At 34.4% G+C, this 7,299-nt stretch overlaps 1 pseudogene; it reads right to left on the reverse strand.

Moving 5' to 3' along the window:
* Window positions 1-2,096: 2,096 nt before the first annotated feature.
* LOC110349331 (putative taste receptor type 2 member 33) lies at window positions 2,097-2,834 on the reverse strand (annotated as a pseudogene).
* Between the last annotated feature and the right edge of the window lie 4,465 nt (window positions 2,835-7,299).

Here is a 7,299-nt window from a genome sequence, read left to right on the forward strand (position 1 = left end):
TGCATCTATGGAGATAATCATATGGTTTTTATCCTTGGCTCTATAGATATAGTGTATTACATTGATTGATTTGTATATGTTGAACCATCCCTGCATGCCTGGGATGAATCCCACTTGGTCAGGGTGTATGATCTTCTTGATGATCTTCTGCATTCTGTTTGCCATTATCTTATTAAGGATTTTTGCATCTATGTTCATTAGTGAGATTGGCCTATAGTTCTCTTTTTCAGTTGGGTCTTTCTCTGGTTTGAGGATCAAGGTGATGCTTGCTTCCATGAATGATTTTGGGGGTATTGCTTTCTTTTCAATTTCATTGAAGAGTTTAAACAGGAGTGGCAATAGTTCCTCTCTAAATGTCTTGTAGAATTTAGCGGTGAAGCCATCAGGACCGGGGCATTTCTTGGTTGATAAGTTTTTAATTACATTTTCAATTTCATTGATTAATACTGGGTTGTTTAGAATTTTTAGGTCTTCTTCATTCAACTTTGGTAATTCATATGTGTCTAGGAATCCGTCCATTTCTTCTGTGTTGCCCATCTTATTGGTATATAGGTTCTGGAAGTAGGTATTGATGGTCCTCTGGATTTCTGCTGGGTCTGTTGTAATTTCACCCTTTTCATTCCTAATTGCATGGATTTGGGCCTTTTCTTTCCTTTTTCAGATAAGGTTGGCTAAGGGTTTGCCAATTTTGTTTATTCTTTCGAAGAACCAACTCTTGGCTTCATTGATTTTTTTGTATTGTTTTCTTAGTGTCCATTGCATTGATTTCTCCTCTGATCTTTATAATTTCCTCCCTTGTATGAGCTTTGGGTTTGTCCTGCTCTTCTCTTTCTAGAAGCTTGAGGTTCAGCATCAGGTTGTTTAATTGGGCTCCTTCTGTTTTCCTAATATGCGTATTCACTGCTATGAATTTTCCTCCTAAGACTGCTTTCAATGTGTCCCACAGATTGTGATATGTTGTGTTTTCATTGTCATTTAATTGAAGAAACTCTCTGATTTCTTCTTTAATTTCCTCTGTGACCCATTGGTTATTCAGAAGTGTGTTGTTCAATTTCCATGTGTTTATGAAGTTTTTGCAGTTTCTTTTGCTCTTGATTTCCAATTTCATCACACTATGGTCTGATAATATACAGGGGATAACTTCAATTCTTTGCACTTACCTAAATATATTCTATGAGTGAGTATGTGGTCTATTTTGGAGAATGACCCTTGTCCAGCTGAAAAGAATATGTATCTTGATTTTGTGGAGTGAAACACTCTGTAAACATCTGTTAAGTTCATATGTTCAAGAGTTTTCATTGAGTTCTACTATTTAGTTGCTTGTTTTTTGTCTAGTTGATCTGTCTATTTGTGACAGTGGGGTATTGAGGTCCCCCACTACTATTGTATTAGTGCTTATATGGTTTTTCATGTGTGTTAGTATTTGTTTTATATAGGTGGGTGCACTAGTGCTTGGTGCATAGATATTTATGATTTTTAAGTATACTTCTTAATAGGGATGTAGGATGAAAAATAATAGCAATTCCATGAATCCGAGGTAAAGGAGAATAGGAGAGTGAAAGCAGAGAAAGCCTGACTGACAACCATGAATAGGACATAGAAATGAGTCCAAATTTATCAGTCAACTCCATGTGAATTACGTTTTTAATTCAGTGTTATGCAATTTTTAGTTCAATAAAGCGCCTATTTGAAAAAAAGAAAGAATCCAACTTTACATTAACATATATATGTAATATTATGTAAGATATATAACACAGTTGTAGTTTGTACAATTTGAAATTTTCTATACTTTTATTTCATCACTGTTTCTTACATAATCATCCAGCACCTTACCTGCCATACGATTCACAGAAATGCTAGTTTCATCTTCCTGTTTCCCAAATAAGAATACATGAATCACTTGAAAGATATAAAATTCCAGCAGCCTTTGGAAATCAAGTAGACTGATTCATTCCACAACCTATTAAAACTCCAACTTGATATAATTATATATATATATTTCTTTTTTTGGTACTGGGGATCGAACTTGGGTCCTTGCACTTGCGAGGCAGGTGGTGGAGCCACTGAGCTAAATCCCTGGCTCCAACTTGATATAATTATAGACTGACATTACATGACAGGTAACAGAGGTAGGAGACCAGAGTTTGCATAGTCTTCAGATGGACCTGGGTGCTGGGATTGTGAGATCCTTTGCCATGGAGCTGCATCTTCCTAAGATGTTTACACAGGGAATAGATTAACAACAGAAAACAGATGACAGATGTAATAAAAGGTATGAGGTTTGTTAGAGTGAATACAGTTATTTTGGAAAGGCTTACAGTGCCCCTGTTTGGCATTCCATGTCACATTTCCTTCATGTTCTTTCACCCCTATACATCACCTGATATACATAGAACATCACAAGGCTAGAAAAAAATAACACCAAAGACCCCAACAGTATGGGCTATGATAACACTATTAACTTTCTTCTTTAGGTGAAGAAAAACAAAGTTGGAGAAATTGGCTATTTTGAGCAAATAAAATGTGCTGAGGCTAGTAGCAAACCAGATGTTAAAATGGTTAGTTACTGTCTAGACAATATGAAAAATCATTCTTACTGGACTTCTATTTACAGCTGGATTAAACAAAGTTGAAATCCAGTTTAGGAACATTATTCAAAGTAAACCAGTTCAGGAGACAGCCAAAGCAGTGTGAATTTAATAAGCTGAGGAGATTGTTTGTCTCCTGATCCAGTCAGTGAAGTTCACCAGGGCTATGAAGACATTAGCAAAATTTCCAACAGCAAATCCTGCCATCACTATGATGATCAAAATGTCCCGTAGTAAACTTATCATGTCGGAACAAATCAAAAAGAACACCAGCCTAATATCACTGTTTCTGATTTCTTTAATAATCTACCTCTGAATTCTATGTGCTCTTGAAAGTAGTACAGGGATTAGGTTCTTCTCTATTTTACAATGTGTGACCAGTGTCGAGCAGGAAAGCATCAGAGCATGCTAATATGTGAGTTTCAATACTGCCTTTATGAAAAGGAATGTTTGTCCAAACAGCTCAAATTAACACTTATTCATATATTCTGCCATTGAGTGGTATATTTGATAACTGATGTTAGAGAGAAAGCTGCATTCTCATTTGGTAGCATGTAAATAAAGACATTCTTTTTCACTGTTACACAATTTTTCCTAGTTTTATCTCTCAATAATTTGTGTTCTTATATTTTAGTTGCCCGTTAGTAAAATTTTAGAAATCAAAATGAGTGTCTAAATGTTTTGATGAAGTTTGGTTATATTTAAAATCATCAACACTATGGAAATTTCTTATTAATGCCATATTTTTGTAGAAAGAATAGAACATTTTCCTATCAAAAGAAGTCATGTGTTTTTTGGAACATCAAAGGTCAATACTTTTTAAAACCAGGTAACAGATAAGTAATATCTACATATAACTTTATTCTTTAGAAACTTTTAGGCACATATGTGCATCACACAAGTTCAGACACACACAGAGACACCCACACACACAGAGACACACACACCACTAGCTCCCCTGGATATTGTCCCCTATGCTTGAAAATGTTTTTCAGGGAGGTCATGTAGGGTTAAGTAACCCTTCTTCCATTTTAGGTTTTTTGGTCCATTTTATTTTACAGACATATCTCTCATTATTTGGCCTTTAATACAGTTACTTTCTTGAGTCCAGTTATATTTAAATATTAACTATTAAACTAAATTAATTGGCAATTTTCTAAGTATTTCTTGGTCACTCAAAAAAGGATGTATTTTTCATTGCAGAGTGAAAAATTCTCCACATGTAAATACTCAGTTTTAGTTTTCATTAATTTTTTTGTGATCTTTATACTTTTCTCCATTGCACTAGTTTTGGATTTGAGTTGTCCTTGTTTTTCTAAACTTGGAGGTGCATCACAAGGTAATTTACCTGAAACATCTTTGTTTTTCGGATGTAGAGATTTATAGCTATAAACTTCCCTCAGGGTCTTTTTCCTTGTGTCTCAGGTTCTGGCATGTTGCACTGGCATTATCATTTGACTCTAGCAACTGATTAATTTCTTCCTCACTTACCCATAGCAATTCTTAATTTTGAATTCTGTTGATATTATTTTTATATTGAGTAAAGGGTTGGTGAAAGGAGGCTTGAGAGAATATTTGTGGAAGTGGGAGAAGGGTTGCAGAAGGAAGGATGTAGACTGAGGGAAGCTGTGAGAAGGTCAAAACCTGATGATATGATAATATGTTGATAACGTGTTTGAGTCCTTCATACACATTTTTGGTGGGTACCTTGCGTTGCCCATGACAAGTATTGTTTACATTAAAGTGCTAGTTAACTCTTGTTCTACTTTGAACATACAGAGAGACCTTCCATATATATGTTTGGTAAAGTGGGAAAGGAAAACAGAGAAAAGAAAGGAACAAGAAGTAAACAGAGAAATAAAGAATATAGAGGGAAAATAGCAACATCATAAGCAACAACAAAAAGCTCATGCAGTTGCAGAAACACAAAATTAAAATGTCCTCTTGTCCTATTTATATTGCAGTCAGAGTTCAATGGGTGAGCTGTTCTCCCCATGTTCAGAAGTGCGTAAGCTTGGACCCATAAAGGGGTGTTGGATGGAGTGCTGGTCGGGTTCCTTCCTGTGCCTCTGCCTTCCTCAGAACATCATTGTGAGTGTAAGATGCTGCTTGTCCTCTTCCTCCTCAGGCTACAGCCAGCTCCTACTGGGCAGATGCCCTTCCCATGTATTCAATTACCTGCCCTTTAGTGCAGAGGCTTGGTGATTGGGATGGACCACTGAGCTCTGCTCATCATCACTCTGCGCATGGCTAACTGGAGGTCTTTGCCCTTTACCTAACATTAGGCCCCTCAAATAAGTCGCAAATAGGAGGGTGCAGTGTGGTGTGTTTGGGACGCAGTTGTCTGCTGATTTCCACATGGGAAATCTATTCCCTGTATTTTCTCTCTGTTTCCTGTATGCCAAAACCTGCAGCTGCTTTCGTGTTTTTTCTGCTGTTTCTAAAGGGCCCACTGCTTCTCTCTGAGGCCCTCTTTTTTGGCTTTCAGTTTCTGTGGTGCCCTTGTCTGAGAATATCTTGTTGGTTGTGTTTCTTTTCCTGGGGAGAGGGTAGGAAGGATAATAGACTATTTCAGTGGCCTGGCTTCTGCTGATGGATTTGGGGCTTTCTGATACTAATTTTTTTTCTTGGTTAATGAGAGAACACTAATGTTATCATATGGATGTTATTGTCCAAACTACTAAACTCTGAACATTTTTTAAAAAGTGAGAGACAGCTAAATTTCATCTAATTAAATTACTATATTTAATCATTTAATTAGCTTATGAATATGAAGGTGAATTCTGAGCTAACATACCAACCGAATAAAAGCTGGTGGGACAAAACTAACATCAGAAGAAATAGTCTCTGAGATAAAAGGTATCAATATCTAAAGAGCTATTTAAACCAATAAAGGGAAAGAATAAGAAAATGATAATAAATAGGGCCATGAATTCTTTCAAAATTATAGTATCTGTTGGGTGTGGTGGCTCATGCCTGTAATCTTATCAATCTGGGATGCTGAGGCAGGAGGATCAAAATTTTGAGCCCAGCCTGGGTAATTTAATGTGTTATCCAGATTCTGTGTCAAAAAAAAAAAAAAAAAAGAGAGAGAGAAGAATAAAAAAGAGACAATAAAAAGGAAAAAATGAGACCATAACTCATTGTGAATGCCTTGTGTTCAATTTCCGGTACCAAAAAGGTAGTATCTAATTAATGAATCAAATTATTAAAAACTAACAAAATACTGAAAAAGTAAATATTTCACAGGTTTGATAGGTTTGTAAGTATAAAGAAGATATGATCAACTCAACTAATACATTTAACTCAATAAATTAGAGTCCTTTGCCAAGGCAGAATAGATGTTCTTTTAAATGAAATACTTAAATTCTGAAACATAGATTTTTAAAAAGCCAAAAAATTCTTAATATGTATCAAAGAACAACTACTATGCAGACTATGTATTCTAATCTACAATTTAATAATACTAAATTTAATAATACTTTAATGAAATAATAGGAGTAAAAGTAACAGTCTATAAGCTTGGAAAATAAATTATAATCTTAACAAATTGTGAGTAACATCAAAAACTATAATACATTAGACAAATCTCCAAGTTATATAATAATAGTGACAGTGCTATCTAAATTGATGTTTGAAAATTTCAGGCAAATCTGGAAAATTTATTTTTGTGAATGGATTAGTGAACATTTTTAATGAATGAATGTGTCTAATATTTAACTCAATCAGATAGAAATGAGTGGCAAATTAATGTTAATAAAAATGAATGACAGTATAATCTTTAAAAATGTAGAAAGAGCATAGTAAGAGTTGAAATGTTTACCCAGTTTCAGTGTTTATAGAAAACTTTAGCATTTGGGCTGGGGATTTAGCGCAGTGGCACCACCCCTGCCTCACAAGCGCAAGGTCCTGAGTTCAATCCCCAGTACCAAAATAAATAAATAAATAAATAAAAAGAAAGAAAGAAAACTTTAGCATTTAACATATTTTATTAAATTTAATTCTGAAAACAATGTTACTACATTTGGTACATAAGGAAGTGAAATTTAAAGGAAGTTAAAATTAAGTACCTTGACTAAAGTGCCATATCTATGAAACAAACAAAAAACTCAGAACATTACCATCTGCAATTTGATTCCCAAGCTTTCATTACAAACTATAATCTGCATATGTAGTCATCTTGGTATCCATGTCTTGGTTACATGGGGATTTGAACCAGTTCTCTCCATATATATTATGTCAATGGATGCTTACATGCCTTATACAAAATGACATATGAAAATAACCTGAGTACATTATTCTGTATAATTAAGATCATGTCTAGATTACTTGTAATAAATATAAACACTATATGAATAGTTGTTATACTGTATTCTTTGGGGAATAGTCATAAGAAAAAAGTGTTTGTATACGTTCAATAGGGATGAAATATTTTTTCCAACTATGTTCGATGTACAGCTGCATGAATCTCCAGATGTGGAACCAGTGGTTATAGAGCGACAACTTTAATAGTAAAAGAAGAAACTAGTGAAATAGAAAATTCAAACAAATTGTAGGTGAAGGTAAAAGTACCAATTTCTTGTAGAAAAGCAATGAGCAGACAAAAAACAAATGTATTTTAAAAACACAACAATGTTTTATAAAGAAACAAAAATAAAAATAAGTAACCTCATTTTTTTTCACCCCAAAGTACATATTTCAAATAAATTGA

The sequence above is a fragment of the Heterocephalus glaber genome, unplaced genomic scaffold, assembly GCF_053883595.1.
Source record: "Heterocephalus glaber isolate CG9 unplaced genomic scaffold, H.glaber_assembly_v1.0 deba00001444, whole genome shotgun sequence".
Classification (NCBI taxonomy): Eukaryota; Metazoa; Chordata; class Mammalia; order Rodentia; family Bathyergidae; genus Heterocephalus; species Heterocephalus glaber.